Source organism: Eulemur rufifrons, chromosome 7 (genome assembly GCF_041146395.1).
Source record: "Eulemur rufifrons isolate Redbay chromosome 7, OSU_ERuf_1, whole genome shotgun sequence".
NCBI lineage: Eukaryota > Metazoa > Chordata > Mammalia > Primates > Lemuridae > Eulemur > Eulemur rufifrons.
The window spans coordinates 11,345,386-11,364,895 of NC_090989.1; the positions used below are offsets into that span (position 1 = coordinate 11,345,386).

The 19,510-nt window shown below is 42.8% G+C and overlaps 1 protein-coding gene across 4 annotated transcripts in view; it reads left to right on the plus strand.

Annotated features, from left to right (window-relative positions):
• Positions 1 to 19,510, plus strand: part of TMEM50B (transmembrane protein 50B) — a 57,405-nt gene that overhangs the window by 7,594 nt on the left and 30,301 nt on the right. Inside the window, exon 1 of one of the 4 annotated variants that reach the window (XM_069474986.1) lies at positions 6,294 to 6,427. The exons of 1 other annotated variant lie outside the window; for it this stretch is intronic. The gene's annotated coding sequence lies outside the window, so the exon portion shown is untranslated. Of the gene's footprint in view, positions 1 to 6,293; positions 6,428 to 6,687; positions 6,978 to 8,254; positions 8,343 to 19,510 lie in introns of those variants that run through there. 2 more of the 4 variants (XM_069474988.1, XM_069474987.1) reach the window with 2 other exon arrangements.

The window sequence follows — 19,510 nt, forward strand, 5'->3', positions numbered from 1 at the left end:
GCGCACATGGGCTCTGGCTAGAATATCAGCTCTGCCACTTTGTGTGTGTGCAATCCTGGGCATATCACCAAACTTCACTGACCTACAGATTCTCATGTGGAAGTTGGAATAATGATCAGTATTATGAGGGTTAAAAAGACATTATGTGTAGAGAATCCAGCATGGCTTCTGATATATAATGACCACATAATTTAACACTAAGTATTCAATTATGTATTCTCTTGTGCTAATATAATAATAAATAGAAGTTCTTATTATTTATGATTTTTTTAAGTGTTTCATAGTTCTTTTGGAAAAGACTTGATTTCAAAGCCAATCTTGCCAGTTTCAATCGATTTCCTGAATTTACGGAAACTGCTATCATGCCTTCAGCTAGCAGAGGACTTTAAAAGAAAATATAGAAGCCAGTGACCAAAGGCCACATATTGTAGGATTCCATTTGAATGAAAAGTCTGGGCTAGGCAAATCATTAGAGATAGAAAGTAGATTAGTGGTTGCCTAGGGCTGTAGGAAATGGGGAGTGACTGCTAATGGAGCTGAGATTTATTTTGGGGGTGTTAAAAATGTTCTAAAGTTGGTTGAGATGTTCTAAAGTTGCCCAACTCTGTGAACTTACTAAAAACCATTGAATTTTATGTTTTATTTTATTTTATTAGTCAAGTGAAGCAGTGTAAGTGGAGGAGGAACAAAGGAATCTGTAACTGGTCGTGATCAATTAGTTGTAAACACCACTGCACTTGGACTAGCTAGAATTATATATTTTAAATGACTGAATTTTATGGTATGTGAAAAGCTGTTTAAAAAAAAGAAAAAAGGAGAAAAGGAAATGTCCCCAAATTTGGTAGGTCAATTGCCAATTTTCAATAGGCAAGAAATGTCTTTGGAAGCATAAAAAAATAAGAGAACTTTTTTTGTTTTGTTTTATTTTGTTAGAGACAGGATCTTGCTCTGTTGCCCAGGATAGAGTGCAGTGGTACAATCATAGCTCACTGTAACCTCAAACTCCTGGGCTCAAGCGATCCAGTCTTAGTATGTTGCCCAGGCTGGACTCAAACTCCTGGGCTCAAGAGATCCTCCTACCACCTCAGCCTCCTGAGTAAATCCTGAGATTACAGATGTGTGCCACCACACCTGGCTCAAGAATTTAAATTTAGGTGCTTTTACATCTATTGCGAAAGTTAATTATTATGTAAAAATTTCAGGAAAAAAAACAGAAACAAACTTTGTTAGTATGCCCAGGCATCTACCACTGAGTCTTTCTTGCAACAGTTACTCATAAGAAACTGAGTAGTAGCCTTACATAAACAAGAATGCTCAAAGTGGAGAAAAGCTGGATAAAAGCAAATGCATATCTTAGAGAAATAACTGAGAGAAAATGGTTTTTAATTACATAGACCAAACTTTTTATTCTAAAACATGGCAGGTGAGCAATGGCAGTAAAGATGTCAATTCTTGGCCGGGCGCGGTGGCTCATGCCTGTAATCCTAGCACTCTGGGAGGCCGAGGCGGGCAGATTGTTTGAGCTCAGGAGTTCGAGACCAGCCTGAGCAAGAGCGAGATCATGCCTGTAGTCTCAGCTACTCGGGAGGCTGAGGCAGGAGGATTGCTTGAGCCCAGGAGTTTGAGGTTGCTGTGAGCTACTAGCGGCTGACGCCACGGCACTCTAGCCCGGACAACAGAGCGAGACTCTGTCTCAAAAAAAAAAAAATTAAAAAAAAAAAAAAAAAGATGTCAATTCTCACTATATCCCATTATACCTCATGGTGCCCAGAGCCTAACAAGGAGAGGCTTAAGGAGCCTGCCTGCCCTCCTCTTTCTTCTCTCCAGCACCCAAGAGAAGTGGCCCTGAGAAGTCATGACTCTAGCTTTGTGGAATTAATTGCTCCCAAGTTATCAGGGAGCTGGCAGAGAGGAAAGAAAAGTGCCTGTGCATGCCCTTGGGTTCCACTCTTACACTTGAGTATTTTGAAGAGTTTGGGAGATGCCTATTGTAAATTTGACACTTATGGGCCTGCCTGCCAGCGGCCCCACAGAGGTAAAACCCAAGGGCAGTGGATACATCAATTGGCTGGTAAAGTGTTATGTAGCACAACAAAGTAAGCTGATAAATTAGATTCTTTATTTTGGAAAAAAACCTTCTATTATGAAAATTCACATACATATCATAAAAAATTCAATCAATGCAAAAGAATAGACAATGAACAAATGAGTTAGTTCCCTTTTACTCCAGGCCCCCTCCCCAGATCCAGACCTCCTGAATCCATTTCCTAGATGTAATTGTTGGGTCAGCAATCTTGTTCTCAGTTCTTGGTGTGGCAGTTGCTGAGGGCAGGATTAAGGTGGGGCAGCACCAAGATGGGGCACCTGCTCTTGTCCTTTTCCCCAGATGGAGCAACTGTTCAAGGCAGCACCAAGGCAAAGCACCTGCCTTTGTCTCTAGGATAGCCAGAGGTCCCTTGCTATCTACCTAACATAATCACCATCAATGATTTCTTGTATATTTGTATTAGTTTTCTATTGCTGCTGCAACAAATTACTACAAACTTAGTGGCTTAAACAACACACTTTTTACCTTACAGTTCTGGGGGCCAGAAATCCTAAGTGGATCTCACTGGGCTAAAATCAAGGTGTTGGCCGGGCTATGTTCCTTTTGGAGGCTCTAGGGAAGAATCGGTTCCCTTGCCTTTTCCAGCTTCTAGAGGCTGTCTGCATTCTTTGGTTTGTGGCCTCCTTCCTCCATTTTCAAAGCCAGCAATAGCAGGTCAGGTCCTTCCCATATCACATCGCTCCAACTCTGCTCTGCCTCTCTTCAACTTTTAAGGACCCTAGTGATTACACTGGACACACCCAGATAATCCAGCATAATCCCTCTATTTTAAGGTCAGCTGATTAGCAACCTTAATTCCATTTGCATCCGTAATTTCCCTTTGCCACATAACACAACGTACTCATAGATTCCAGGGATTAGGACATAGACCTATTTGGGGGACCATAATCCTGCTACCACAATATCCTTCCAAAAGTTTATACATATAATTTATATATACACATACTGTCTCTCTCTTTCTCTCTCAAAAACATGCACACGAATGTGAACACAACTTTAGCCACTCTTTTATACCTTTTTCTTCACTGCCTATTAATATATCTTCAAGATCTTTCCAAATCATCAGATATCATTCTATGTCATTTGTTAAGCCTGCATGGTATTGTATGATCTCATGGAAATTAGAACTAATCGATACTGAGCAAATGAAATAAACAGCAGTGTAAATAGCATTGCAAGGCTACATACAAAGAGAGACCATGATGCATGGAGAGGGAACATGCAAGCTGAAGATATGAAGAGTAAGGAATGAGAGATGGCATACTAAGGAGACATAAGGCATGAGGTACAGAGAAGGTGATAAGAGCTCATCATTTACCCTTTCTTTGCATTGACTCATTTAATCCTCACAAGCACCGTATGCCATAGGTACTCTCATATTAACTCTTTTTTTTAAGAGATTAGGAAACTGAGGCACCAAGAGGTTAAGTGACACCTTGGGTCACACACTAGCAAAGTGGTAGAGGTGGGATCTGAACCCAGGTCATTTGTGGTTGGCTTGATTTCAGTTCCCTGTTCTTAACTAACACTACCCTATGCTGTTGGCAGGTAGGGGACCTGAACAGATCACATTATGACAGCCTCTGGAGTGGAGATTCAAAAACTACATTCACTGAGGTTCCTGGGGCCACCTTGGATTCAGTGTTTTCTAGTTCGGCTATCATTCTTGTCCATGATTTTCCAGGAGATCCCTGCCTCCCTGACGGCCCCTAAATATCAATGAGCTGAGGCTGTGTGATGTAGTGGAAAGGAATGGGCTTTGAAGCCAGGGAGATTGTAAGTCAGATCCAGGTTGTTTTTTGTTTTTTCAGGCAGAATCTCACTCTGTCGCCCAGGCTGGAGTGCAGTGGTGTGATCATAGCTCACTTAAACTCCAGTTCCTGGGCTCAAGCATAGATCTAGGTTTTGCCACTCACTGGCTGTGTAACCTCCCTGAACTTCAGTGTTTCCATCTGTCCAATGGGTATAATCAGACCCAACATGCAGGATTGCTGTATTCCTTAGAGATGATGAATGTGAAACGCTGGTTGCAGGGTGGGGTCCTGACTGGTAAATCAGTAGTTCTCAGCAGAGGTGTTACTGTTGCCCAGAGGACATTTTGGAAATTTGTGGGGGACTCTTTAGTTGACACAATGATTGGAGGGGCACTACTGTCAGACATTTTATTTAGCTGATTTGCACCAGTACATTGTTCTGACTGGCATCCCTTTGATTGGTTGGTAAGTCCATGCCATCCTAGCTGTATATTCTGAACATCATCCCTGACCACAGGCATTTAGGAGGTGAGGCCAGGGATGCTGGGAGTTTTGCAGTGTGCAAGGTAGTCAAACACAATGAGAAATTGTTCTATATCCTGCCCAACTTACAGATGTCCCACCAAACATTTGTGGGTGAAAAACCTGCTTATAATCATCCAAGCCTAGAACAAAATTATATTTTACATATAAATACAACATACCTGCACAATTTTAAATACAGTAATATTTTCACAAATACAACTACTGTGAAAATTTGTGAGAAAATTTTACTTTATTTCCTTGGGAATTTTACCAAGGGTTGTACCCCATTTCAGAAAAACACTACTGATGGCACCATAGCTTATGGTTTTTGAGTTACCAGTATTACACACCAATTACAGTTTGTATTTGTAGTGTTCAGTGCAAATGTGTACCAGAGGAGACTGGAGATCCCTTTTAATTTAGAACTAAATATGACTAAATTAGGGGTGTGGTAGCCAGCCTCCAAGATGACCCCCAATGATCAGCACCTTCTGATATTCATGTTTTTCTGTAGTGCCGTCTCATCTTGTATCAGGGTTGGTCTTTGTGACCAATAGAATATAGAAGAAATGATGGCATGTCACTTTTTTTTTTTTTTTTTTTTTCTTTTTGATCAGCCTTTGCCTGAGGCATGTCACTTCGGAGAGAAGCCTCCTTCTCGCTCTCTCTGATCATTCACTCTGGGTGAAGCCAGTCGCCATGTCTTGAGGCAGCCCTGTGGCAAAGCACTGAGGCTCCAGCCAACACCCATGTGAATGAGCTTTATTCAGACGACTTATTCAAACCTTCAGACAGACGACTGCAGTCCTGGCTGACAGCTTGACTACAAGCTAGTGGGAAACCCTAAACCAGAACAACCCACCTAAGCTGCTCTCAGACTCCTTACCTTAGAAACTGTGTGAGCTGTTTGATGTCTTAAGTTGCTAAGTTTTGGGGTAATTTGGGGTAATATAACAGATGATGAATATTTATTGAGCACCTAGATTCCAGCATATGTATAATAAGCTCTATAGGAATAACATTTTCTAGGATGGCATTTTGTGATAACTCCATGACATAAAACTTTTTACTGCGTTATACCGCAGATAAAATGCTTTTTAGATTCTCAATGATAACACCTCAACTACTTTCCCCCAAACAACTACATGGTTATGGGCATTTCTGTAGGAAATTTAGACAGGGCTTCTAAAGGCTGTTGAAGCCATGCTGAAAATTCAAGAGGCTGAAACAGACCTGACTGTAAGTATAAAATCTGGGTGGATAGATGGGAAAAGCATCAGGGCTGAGTAGTTGTGCTGGTAACTTCGGGTGAACAGTCTTAGCTGGGTAGCCTTGGACGAGTAACTTCACTTCTCTGGGGCTCCATTTCTGAATGGAGGGCATTAGAAAAAGGCGCCTCTAAAGACCTTCAGATCCAGAGACCGCCCTACTCCGGGCAGCTCGCGGACTCGGCTGATGGGCCTACCCGCGAAGGAGACCCTGTCCTGCGGCTCTGCGGCACCCCGCACAGGATCTCAGCGGTGCGGCACTTGAAGTCCACGTTCAGAAATGCAGCAGTGCGAGCCTGGTAGCGGCCGCCCACCAGAAGAGGACATAAAGGTCCTGGTCTACCCCGCCGCTTACCGTAAGTTGCGGGGTCGGGACCGCAGCTCCGGGAGGCTCGCAGAGCAGCGGCGTCCCCACGCATCCCCTCGACGTCCCGCCCCGCCCCTCGGAGCTCCGCCCCGCCCCTGGCCGGCCACTTGCTGCATGCCGATTGGTCGCTATGGAGCTCACTGCGCGGCGCCGCGTCCCGCCAACGCCCTCGCCCCAGCCCCTCGCGCCCCGCCCCGCCCCCGGCAGGTTACTTGCTGTGCGCCGATTGGTTGCTGCGGTGCGCACGGCGCTTCGCCCCGCCCCACCGGCGCCGTAGCCTCCCGCCCGGCGTCTGCTGCCAGCTCCCGGGACTGAGGTGGAGCCCGAGGACGCTAGTCTTGCCGTGGCGCGGCCGCCCCCTCCCTGCGCGCGCGCCCCTAGTCGGCGTGGGCATCGGAGGAAGCGGGTGAGTGCTGTCAGCGGGTCCTCGGCGCCAGGGGACTCCGCGGGGCTCGCGCCCGCCGCCCGCGCGTGTGGAGGTTCCTCGTCGGGGCCGGCCCGGCCTGCGAGGTGCCGCGGCGCCGCCCAGCCCGGTCTACCCAGAGCCCAGCGCCGGACGCAGAGTCGGGCCGCGGAGCACCCGTCGGCCTGTGGGGCGGGGCTTCTGCCGCCTCTTGCGGTCCCAGCCCGCCTCCCCTCGGGCCGACCGCGGCCGTGACCCCAGTCAGCCCGGCCGGCCGCTCCACCGCCTTGTCTCGCCGTCAGGTTGCTTTACTGGACGGACTGGAAAGGTCCTATCTCGTGCCTGTCAGCCTCTCAGGGCGACTGGGAGGGGAGGGAACAACCGACGGGACATTCTGCGGCCGCCGCGACGTCCTCTTAAGGCCCGAAGGAGTGTCCAGGGGTCACTCGGTCCCTTCTTCGCCCCTCCGGTTTGCTCGGAACCATAGCTAGGAATCTGCCAGTGTCCTGTGGACTTTTTTGACTCTGTGCGTACCAGAGTCAAGTACAGAGAGGTGGGGAGGGGAAAGGGAAGAGGAACAACATTTTTTTGAGAATTAGTCAAGCGTTGAGTGTCCTTTTTAGATAAGTAACAATAGAGAATTGTCTGTGTAGCAATGGTAGTCGTGGGTAAGATCATTTGGGTTTTTAACTAATAAGTTGGAAGGTGCTTAAATCTGAAAGGTAAATATATGTCCTTTTAAAACCAAAGCAGTGAGGTGGACTGTGACGGGTTGCACCTCTCTGCTAGAGCTGGCTGGGAGGAGGGGGCCCCGGAATTGAAGTCTTGGATTGGATTGATGGTGTAATCAGCATTATTGATCTCAATGACCTGAATTTCTCTTTTCCGAGTGTCTCCACCTCATCTCTTAAACTCTCTACCCTACTTGTACTGTGAATCTTTATCTTGACATTCTCTTACTCCCAGGCTTCTCACCTTTTTCTTTCATCATTTTGAGTTACTTATTTGTTTTATCATCTTTTAAACTTGCATAAGTTTCAAACGTAGAGCAAACGTTAAACATTTTTACTGAGAATAGTGTTGCAAGACTGTTCCTTCTTAAAATGAAAACCAAAAGTTATATTGGTGCTGAAGGAAAAGCAGGTTTAATTGGAGCAAGGTGAGGATGTATTTTTCCTCTTCCAGAGACACTCTTCCCCCACCCCCACTTCTCCTCTGCCAACTAGGATTAGAGCCGCCTTAACTGCCTAGTCTTTTCTGAATTTGCTTCTGGGGGTCCTGGGGGCCAAGGTAAAGAATTATCTTATTTGCCTTTTTAATTTTTTTTTTTTTTTTTTTTTTTTTTTTTTTTTTTTGAGACAGGGTAGTTCTCTGTTGCCCAGGCTAAAGTGTAGTGGCATCATCATAGCTGACCACAGCCTGGAACTCCTGGGCTCAAGCGATCCTCCTGCCTCAGCCTACCCTGGAATTATAAGTGCACACCACCACACCCGACTAATTTTCCTATTTTTTGTAGAGCCCGGCTCTTGTACCCCTGGCCTCAAGTGACCCTCCTGCCTTGGCTTCCCAAAGTGCTGGAATTACAGATATGACCCACTGGGCTGGCTAGTTTTTTTTTATTTGTTAAAAAAAATTTTATTTGTTTATTTTAGAGATAGGTTCTTGCTCTGTTGCCTAGGCTGGAGTGCAGTGGTGGGATTCATAGCTCACTGCAACCTCCGCTCTTGGGCTCAAGTGATCCTCCTGCCTCAGCCTCCTGAATAGCTGGGACAAACTGGCACACACCACTGCTGCCTAGCTAATTAAAAAAATTTTTTTTCTTGTAGACAGGAGTCTCTCTGTATTGCTGAGACTGGTCTTGAATTCCTGGGCTCAAGGGATCCTCCTGCCTCAGCCTCCCAAAGTGCTGGGATTACAGGTGTGAGCCATTGGGTTGCCTTTTAAAATAATAACAGTAACATTCAGGTTAAAAAAATTAAACATTGCAAAAGAATATCAAGTAAAAAATTCAGACAGCACAGAAGTATGTCAAGTGAAAACTTGAAATTCCATGTTTCTTTACTCTTCACCCTTTACATCTGCAATTCCACTTCCCAGGGGAAGAATCATAACCGTAATATTGTTCAGCAACTGAGAATAATATAAGGACACATGTCAGTACAAATGGAACTACCTCATTTAAAAGTGCTGCATAGTATACCATTATTTGGTTGTACCCTAATATATTCTTTTGGTTCCTTATTGATGGACATTTTGGTTGTTTCTGGGTTTTAGCCATTAAAATCCTTTTGGCATTGTAGGATAAGTTTCAGGTAAATAATTTAAACAGATTATTGCACTTCAGTGTAGTTTTATTTCATGAGGAATCTTTTTTGTAATTTAAGATTTTTTTAATTTAAAGGCAGTAGCTAAATCTTTTTGAATTAAATGCATTTCTTAGAATCCATGTGTTCTTTTGTATTTGGATACTGGATCGAAGAAAATTTTGAGGACTGTGTTAAATAATGGTGAATTTATTTATTTTAAGACAGAGTCTCACTCTGTTGTCCGGGCTAGAGTGCCATGGCGTCAGCTTAGCTCGCAGCAATCTCAAACTCCTGGGCTCAAGCGATCCTCCTGCCTCAGCCTCCCCAATAGCTGGGACTACAGGCATGCACCACCATGCCTGGCTAATTTTTTCTATATATTTGTGTTGTCCAGCTAATTTCTTTCTATTATTTTTTTTAGTAGAGATGAGGTCTCGCTCTTGCTTAGGCTGGTCTCCCAGAGTGCTAGGATTACAGATGGGAGCCACCGTGCCCGGCCAGTGATGGTGAATTTATTAACCTTGTTACTAGTTAGTGGTGTTGACCTTGAGATTATATTATGTCATTAATTGGTTGGCAGAAATGATTAGAGAGGGCCTTCAGAAAGAGAAAATGTGAACAGACATATTTTGTGTAAGTACCATCCTGTGGTAATCCCCTTGAGTATCCAACAGTAACAGAAATGTTTGTTCTTTTTAAAAATTTATTTTGTTGCAAAATGTATCTCAGGTACAAAAAAACTGTATACAACATAAATATGATTTAAAGAGTACTATTGCAGTGATCATTATTGTATCAACCACCAGATTAAGAAACAAAAGGCAGAGGGCATGGTGGTTTAGGTCTGCTAATCCTAGCACTCTGGGAGGCCAAAGCGGGAGGATTGAATTGAGGTCAGGAGTTCCAGACCAGCCTGAGCAAGAGCGAGACCCCATCTCTACTAAAAATAGAAAAAATTAGCCGGCCACAGTGGCATGTGCCTGTAGTCCCAGCTACTCATGAGGCTGAGGCAGGAGGATTGCTTGAGCCCAGAAGTTTGAGGTTGCTGTGACCTAGGCTGATGCCACGGCACTCTAGCCTGGGCGACAGAGCAAGACTCTGTCTCAAAAAAAAAAGAAACAAAACGTTTGTATTTTCCTTCCAGAAATAGCCTCCATCCTGCTTTTTGTGCTTATCTTTCTCTAGTGTTTTAAAATAAGCTTTACACATATATACATAAATTCACATGCATATGTTTATACATAAATATTTACACATATATACATAAATATGCACATACCCCTATATCCTGACCTAAACAGTATATTTCATTCAAACTATTGAATGAATAGTGTTAAAAACAAAATTCTTATACAAATATTATAGATAGAGGATCTGTTTCAAAGTTTTATTTAACCGTTATTGAGAGTAACAGAAAGAGCTGGTTTTTGGAGGATTTCAGGAATAGGTATATTTATGTAGTTTGTAGAGAAAGGACTGTCTCAGTATTGCTAAGTTAGATATAATCAGTTAATGTTCCACAAGGCAACAAAATCATAATACCTTTGGGATTAATTTTCTCTACCAGGCTATAAAATCATACACCTCATTAATTTCTGCAGTTAAACCTTACAGGACTATAAACCGTCTGAGTCTTTATTAATAGTGGATTGTTCATTAAATAGACTGTGATAACGCAGTTTTATCCTTCAGAGCACAGATAAGGTTCAGACAGGCTTATTAGAAAATGCCAGAGCTTTCTAAATTTGGGATTGAAATTTTGTTTCATAATTGTAAGGTCAAACTTGACTGTATAAGGAAAGGTCAGTATTGTCATTATGAGATGAAGGCTTTTAGGAGAAGATGAGCTGAACAGAATGGCTTCAGCTTCCCTGACTGTTTACAAGGGCCCTTTCTGAGGAAGTCAATGGTCAGTGTTATGAGTGAGTCCTCGGAAACGGGGTTCATCTCAGTCCAGGTATCTGGAGGATTCTCATGTGGACCAAGTACTAGAAGGACAGCAGAAATGGGATCAGAGGGAGAGGGCTGCTCTGCATTTCCTGCTTAGCTCACCACGGCCTACCTGCAGCTAACAGGGTAGGTCAAAGCAGAACCTCTCTATGCGGGAAGGGAATGTCCTCTGCTGATGCAAGCTGCAGGGCTTGTAGGAGAGCAGAAACTGCATCAGCATATGTTCAAGATCAAGCCATTGAGTGCAGATAGGAATCTGGGCCAGGTTCCTAAAGCATTCGGTCCTCGGGTTAAAAAGCTGCTATAGCAGCTGGGACGTTATTTCCTTAGTTACACTGCTTCAGTCTGGTCTGGTTATCCTCTGCTCTGGGGCACAGCTGGATTCGCTTTAGCTTCCATATGTTGGATCTTTCCTATATCCTGTATTTTCTTTTATTGATTTATTCTCTCTGGTGAAGCTCAAAATCTAGCAGCTTCTTGACAAGAAGAGTTACATATTTTTTGGTGAATTTGCGTGTCTGAATATGTTTTGATTCTGTCCTCATACTTGATTGATATTTTGGCTGGTAATATACTTTTAGTTGGAAATAATTTTCCTTCAGAGTTTTGAAGTTATTGCTCTATTGTCATCTTGCTTCCAGTTTTGTTGTTGGGAATTCTAAGTTACTGTGATTCCTGATCCTTTGTTTGTGACCTGTGTCTGTGTATGTTTTTTTTTCTGTCTGTGAACTTAGAGAATCTACACTTTGACCTCAGTGTTTTGAAATTTAAAATGATGTATGATATGGTAGGGTTTTCCTGTAGTCTCAGCTACTTGGGAGGCTGAGGCAGGAGGATCAGTTGAGTCTAGCAGTTTGAGGTTGCAGTGAGCTATGATGAGGCCACTGCACTCCAGTGTGGGTGACAGCAAGACCCTGTCTCTAAAATGAAATAAAATGATGTATGCGTCTGTTTTCATCCATTAGATTAAGTATTCAGTGGACTCCTTAAATCTGGAAATATAAGAACTTTTATTCTGGGGAAATTTTCTTGAAATAGTTTGTTGATTATTTTCTCCCTTCTATTTTCTTTGTAGTCTCTTTTCTGAAACACCTGTTATTAATATGTGGTGAACCTTTTATATTGGTCTTCTAGTTATTTTTTATTTTTTTTGAGACAGGGTCTTGCTCTATTACCCTGGGTAGAGTGCAATGGCATCATCATAGCTCACTGCAGCCTCCAACTCCTGGGCTCAAGCGATCCTTCTATCTCAGCCTCCCAAGTAGTTGGGACTACAGGCATGTGCCACCATGCCTGGCTAATTTTTTCTATTTTTGGTAGAGACTGGATCTTACTCTTGCTCAAGCTTAATTATTGTTTTTCTTTTAGAGACAGGCTGTAGGGCAATGGCTTCTGGGCTCAGATAATTCTCCCATCTCGGCCTCCCAAGTAGCTGGGACTACAGGCATATGCCATCACACTGGGTTAATTTTCTTTCTTTTAATTTTTTGTAGAGACCAGATCTTGCTATGTTGCCCAGGCTGGTCTCAAACTCCTGGCCTCAGGTGATGCTCCAGCCTGGGCCTCCCAAAGTTCTAGGATTATAGGTGTGAGCCACCACTCCTGGCCTGTAATTTCTTACATATTTTCTGTCTTTTTTTTCCTACTTCTGTTTTCTTAACTTTTATTTCCCAACCTTTCTATTTGGATTTTAAGAAAGTTTCTACTATCATGTTTTTAAATTCCAAAGGCTATTTTTGAGTCTCTCAGTGTTTCTTATGATAGCATCCTATTTTTGTTTTATAGGTGTAATATATTCTCTTATCTCTGAGGTTATAGTGATTTTGTTTCAGGTTTTTTCTTCCTGCATGATTTGTTTCCACCAAGCTGCTTTTTTTCTCTGTGTGTGTTTCCGTATTAAAATTTCCTCAGATGCATAGTAATCCTTGACTTTCTGCTTATGATTAAGAAGAGGGGACTAAAAAGGTAATCGAACAGCTCTGAGGACATGGATGAGGCTTGTCAACTGTGTGTTTCACTGCACAGTGATCTGGCCGGGCCATCTGTTAGGGGGAGCCCTGATATGCATATTTTTAACCATGTTTGCTTCTTAAGCTTGTTAGTTTCTCCAGAGAAGAGTTTTCCTGCCTGGATGGTACACCCCACTCAGCATACCATCCCTTATGGCCAGTTTTCAGTGTGGTACCCACATCTTTCGTTGTGTTGGATATCCCACAGTGCAGAGCACAAGAGATAGGAAAAAACCCATGGCCTTCTCTCCAGATAAGGACGAACAGTTGCCAGCATCATGAGAGAAGGGACAGCATCTGGGAATCTGTTTTCTAACCACTTCCCCCTAGTCTTCGCTGGGTTGGTTCCCGGCTTTCCCTGCTGCTGCCTTGGAATTTGGCTTTCTTGGGTGTGCTAAGTCACTTTCTATTGTCCATTTGCTTTCCAGCTTTCAGACTTTTATTCTTGTCTCCTGTTATTCCTATTATTCGTAGTTAATGATTTTTTAAAAATTCCCTTTACCATATTTTTATGGGGTTTCAGTAGACAGCAAAATGAGATGCTTGTGTACAGACTGCCATCTTCACTGAGAAATAGTAATAGTTTTCTCAATCTGAGAGAAATAGTAGTCTGCCAGGAACAGAATGCCCTCTACAGAGCAGTCACACGTATGTGGGCCATCTTTGTGGTTGGTTAACAGGCTTGAGTGGTCACATGTGCACTTAGTTCTCATTAATTCTCACTTTCTCAGATACATGCTGCTGTTACCCTAGTTTACACATACCAGAAGACCATATCCTAGGAAGGTTTAAAGCTCAAATAGTGCCTGGCACACAGTAACTATTCCAGGAAGATTGGTATACATAAATGAACCTGTCCAAGTAGGCACAGCTGGGAAGAGGCCGAATGTAGGGGTGAGCCCAAGTCAGTGCTAACTCCAAAGCCACTGCTTTTAGCCGGCTCTCTGGTGGCTAATACTGGAAGATGTTCCTCGATACTTTAAGATGTCTACTTCCTTTGAGCCCTTTAGAGGTAGTCTTGCTATAGGCTTTTTCTGAACTCACCTTAATGCCTTTGCTTTGCCAGTACTGCTTACCAGCAAGCTTCCCTTTCACCTGTGTGGATTGAAAGCTGTGACCCTGTAGCCAGTTTCTCTAAACGGGAAGTAGGGCATTTACCAAGCAATTCCAGAGGTTGCGAAGATGACTAAGCGGGGCTCCTTCTGGGGAGCCTAGGTAAAGATGGCCTCAGAGAATGAGTGGATTGTATGGCTAGATCAGCTCTTGGATTGTGTAGTAGTCATCTGTGTTCATGTGGCAATTCATGATAGTGTGCCTGTTTTTTTCAGCTTTTCATTACAAAAATTTTTAAACACAGAAAAGTTGAAAGAGTAGATTCAACGTTGTTAACATTTTGCCATATTTGATTTATCTATCATTATTATTTTGTTTAACCATATGGTGGTATGTTGCTGACATTGATACTTCACCTCTAAATATGTGAGCTTGCATCTCTTGGTCCTTGCTAGGGCTTTTGCATTCTGGGCTTGTGATGGGGGTATAGCCCTGATGATTTCTGAATTGCCTTTTGAGTCATTCCTCCATTGTCTTGATGGGTAACACCTGGCTTCTACGATGGCTGATCCATACTAATCTTATTAAAAGGTCACTTGCGGCCGGGCGCGGTGGCTCACGCCTGTAATCCTAGCACTCTGGGAGGCCGAGGTGGGCGGATCGTTTGAGCTCAGGAGTTCGAGACCAGCCTGAGCAAGAGCGAGACCCCACCTCTACTAAAAATAGAAAGAAATTATATGGACAGCTAAAAATATATATAGAAAAAATTAGCCGGGCATGGTGGCGCATGCCTGTAGTCCCAGCTACTCGGGAGGCTGAGACAGGAGGATCGCTTGAGCTCAGGAGTTTGAGGTTGCTGTGAGCTAGGCTGACGCCACGGCACTCACTCTAGCCTGGGCAACAGAGTGAGACTCTGTCTCAAAAAAAAAAAAAAAAAAAAAGGTCACTTGCCACACCCTTGTTCTCTCCTGAACAGGATTTCAAATTTTTTCTAATGTAGATAGAGAATTTTAAGTTCTGCTTCTCTCTCTCTCTCCTTTTTTTTTTTTTTTTTTTTTTTCTTGTTGGAGACAGGGTCTTACCCTGTTGCCTGGGCTAGCTAGAGTGCAGTGGCATCATCATAGCTCTGCAACCTCAAACTCCTGAGCTCAAGTGATCCTCCAGCCTCAGCCTCCAGAGTAGCTGGGGCTATAGACACATGCCATTGCACCTGGCTAATTTTTAAATGTTTTGTAGAGATGGAGTCTCACTATGTTACCCATCCTGGTCTTGAACTTCTGGTCTCAAGCATTCCTCCCATGTCAGCTTTCCAAAGTGCTGGGATTACAGGTGTGAGTGACTTCTCACAGACTCAGTCTGCTTCCCTTTTGATTAACAATTTCATCTTCAAGTAATTTCTGTCTTCTAGCATTTTAGTATAAGCACTCAAGAGAAGCCAGGCTACACCTTCACTTTGTTTAGAAATTTCCTCAGCCAAATATCCAATATCATTGCTCACAAATTCTGCCTTGCGTAAAACACTAAAATAGGACCATAATCCAACCAAGTTCTTTGCCATTTTATAACAAGGATTACCATTCCTCCATTGTATAATAACACGTTCCTCATCTCCATCTGAGATGTCATCAGAATGGCCTTTATTGTCCGTATTTCTACCAACATTCTGTTCACAACCACTTAGATATTTGCTGGGAAGATTGAGGCTCTTTCTACAGTTCTCCTCTTCCTTCTGAGCCCTCATCAGAATCACCCTTAACAATCCATTTGTGGCAATGTGGGCTTTTTCTACCATGCACCTTCAGATTCTTTCAGCCTCTACCCATTACCCATTTCCAAAGCCACTTCTACATTTTTAGGTATTTGTTACAGTAGCACCCCCAGTTCTTAGTACCACTTTTCTGTCTTTGTTTGGGCTGTTACAACAAAATACCATAAACTGGGGAGCTTATAAGCAACAGAAATTTATTTTTTTACTGTTCTGGAGGCTGGGAAGTCCAGGATTAAGGTGTTGGCAGATTTGGTATCTGGTGAGAGCTTTTCTAGTTCATAGATGAAGCCTTCTACCTTTGTCCTCACATGGTGGAAAGAGTGAGGGATCTCTCTCTTTTATAAGAGCACTCTTATAATCCCATTCATGAGGCCTCCACCCTCATGATCTAATCACTTCCTAAAGGCCCACCTAATCTCATCACTTTGGGGGTTAGGGTTTTAACATGAATTTTTAGGGTGTGCAAATTTTCAGACCATAGCAATGTATCTCCTAAAAATAAGGCCATTCTCTTTACTGAACCACAGTTCTACCATTGTCACATCCAATGAAATAGTTTTGTAGTATTTTCTAATGTCTGATCTGTGTTTAGATTTCCCTAATTGACCCAAGACTACCCTTTAAAAATTTTTTGGTTTATACATTTCACTTAATTTGTTAATGGTATGTTTTTGACGTAGATGAAATTAATGATGAAATCCTCTGAAGTTTCTACCTCATATTGCACTTGGAGACTGCCTCATTACTGGAGAGATGGTGATGCTTAGAATCCTAGCAATGGAAGGGACCCTTGAGGTAATTTGGTGCAGTGATTCTCAGGTTTTGCTGATCATTAGGTTCCCCTGAGGAGTTTAAAAACTAGATTCCCTGTCCTTACTTCTGACTTTCTGATCTTTAGAGGTGGATCCCAATTACCCATTCTTTTTCTTTTTAATCCCCCCCCAAGTTACTGTGAAGTTAGTCTGGCACTGGTCCATGAACCTATGTTTGGGAACTACTAATTTAGTCTGTCCCCTTCATAGGGCAGCTTCACCCAGCTAGAGAACATCAGAGCCAGGACTAGAAGCAGAGCTTTCATGTTCATATTTGTACCCTTTGTCAAGCATACACACCACATAATTGCTCTGCCATATGATGTGCAATTATTAAGACAAACAAACAAAATCCCCAGAAAACCACTCATCAAAGCATTTAAGCTAATCCTGCCTGGGGAAGGTAATGATTGATGTGTGTCCTGAAGGTTGAATTGAAGTTTGCCTGTAGACAAGTAATGAAAAGGGCATTCCAAGGAGAGGGAACAGTGCATGTGTGTGTGCAACATATGTATATATTTATATATAAAACATTTAGCCGTTTGCCTAACAAACAGTAGGTGTTCAACATGTATTGGCTGCCTTCTCCCTTGTATCTTTTATGGCTGGAGTAGTGTGTGTCAAAGTAGTGGGAGGTAAGAAAGCTATATTAGGGGAAGACCGTATACGGTTGGCCCTCCATATCTGTGGGGTCTGCACCCAGAGGATTCAACCAACCTTGGGTTGAAATACTAAAAAAAAAAAAAAAAAAAAAAAGTAAATAAATAACAATACAATGATTTAAAAATACAGTATGACAACTATTTACATAGCATTTACATTGTGTTAGGTATTATCAGCAATCTAGAGATGATTTAAAGTATATAAGAGGATGTGTGTAGGTTATATGCAAATACTGTGCCATTTTATATAAGGGACTTAAGCATCTGCAGATTGTGGTCTCCTGGGGCTGGGAGTTGGTGGGGTGAGGGACTGGTGTGTTTCCTAGAGCAAGGGACAACTGTACTCTGTATATGTTGGACTTTATTTTATAGGCTGTTGGAAGTTTTTGAATGAATGGCATAATCCAATATGAGTTTTAGGAGAAAATGCTGGCAGCATACGGACTTGAGGAAGCAGGGAGGATGATTTTAAGAAATCATATGTTTGAATATGTCATCACAGCAGAATTTACTTTCCTCATGGAAATGTTGTTTTTCATTATCAGCTTTTGTAAATGGTCAGGTTATTTATCTATTGTGTTTTTTTGTTTTTTTTTTTGAGACAGAGTCTCGCTCTGTTGCCCGGGCTAGAGTGAGTGCCGTGGCGTCAGCCTAGCTCACAGCAACCTCAAACTCCTGGGCTTAAGCGATCCTACTGCCTCAGCCTCCCGAGTAGCTGGGACTACAGGCATGCGCCACCATGCCCGGCTAATTTTTTGTATATATATATTTTAGTTGTCCATATAATTTCTTTCTATTTTTAGTAGAGACGGGGTCTCGCTCTTGCTCAGGCTGGTCTCGAACTCCTGACCTCGAGCGATCCACCCGCCTCGGCCTCCCAGAGTGCTAGGATTACAGGCGTGAGCCACCGCGCCCGGCCTATCTATTGTTTTTAATTGACAAATCATAATTGTGTATATAAATTGTCGGTTTAAATAAACCTAGGTGTAAAGTTGACTTTATTTCTTTTTCGTGACAGAATGATGCATGTATTGTATTTCACATTTTGAAAGCTTTAATAGAGTCAGTCATTCATCATATATCACATTAGCAGGGTGCCTACTGTGTGTCAGGCACCATGCTAGCCTCTGGGAAAACTATGATGAACAAAATGGACTTGGACTGCACTTCCTGGAGTTTACTCTCCACTGAGGGAGGTAGATATTAATCAAATAATAAGATTAATAATGAAATAATAGGGGAATTAGATCTTATGGAGTCAGGAGGCCATGGAAGTTAGTATCATCTTTCACTATTTCAGTAGCTTCTTAACTGGTCTCTCTTTCCACTCTTAGCCCTGTAGTCTGTTTTTCCCACAGCAGCCAAAGCAATTCTTTTAAATGTAAGTTACGTTGTTCAGAACCTTCTTATGTCTCCATATTTCAGTCAGTAAAAAGAACAGTTTTCACAGTGGCCTGTGAGGCTTTATAGTGGTCTGTCCTTGCCCCATCACTTCTGTGATCGTATTTTCTCCTACTATGCCGTCATTCACTCCACCTCTGTCACACTGGTCTCCATGTTGTTCCTTGAATGCTTGGGCACTGCCTTAGGACCTTTGCCCTGCCTGTTCTCTGTCAGATCTTGATATGGCCAATCCCTCCCTACCTTCATGTCTTTGCTTAGGTGGCATATTCTCTTTTATTTATTTATTTATTTATTTGTTTTGAGACAGAGTCTCACTTTATTGCTTGGGTGAGTGCCGTGGCATCAGCCTCGCTCACAGCAACCTCAAACTCCTGGGCTCAAGCGATCCTCCTGCCTCAGCCTCCTGAGTAGCTGGGACTACAGGTGTGCACCACCATGCCCGGCTAATTTTTTCTATTTTTAGTAAAGACAGGGTCTTACTCTTGCTCAGGCTGATCTTGAACTTCTGAGCTCAAGCTATCCTCCCAGAGTGCTAGGATTACAGGCGTGAGCCACTGTGTCCGGCCATCACGTGGCATATTCTCAGTGGGGCCCACCTTGACCACTAGTTTGACATTTCAGCTGGCCCCACTACCACCTATTCACCCAAGCCCCCTTACTCTGCTCTGTTTTTTTGTCCCCTTGGCAGTTTATCACCTTCTCACATGTTATATGATTTATTTATTTTATTATGTTTATTGTCTCTTTCTCTTATACTCCATGAAATCTCCACATAGTGCTTTTTATCTGTTCATAGATATATCTTAAGTGTCTGGAACAGTGCCTAGCATATAGTAGGCACTCTAAATGTTGAGTGAATAAATGAATGAAGGGAAAGCTGATATTTGAGTTGAAAACTGACAACTAAGCTGATATCTGAAGTATGAGTGGGAGTTGATTAGGTGAGAAATAATGAGAAACCACTGTGACTAAAGGAAAACGACAGGAGGGAATTTGTTATAATAGGAAGGACTGAGACACTTTATAGAGTTTTGTCTTTATCTTAAATACGAAGGCAATTAAATGTTTTAAGCAGGAGGGAGATACCAGATTTGTGCTTTTTTTATTAAATCATTCTAGCTG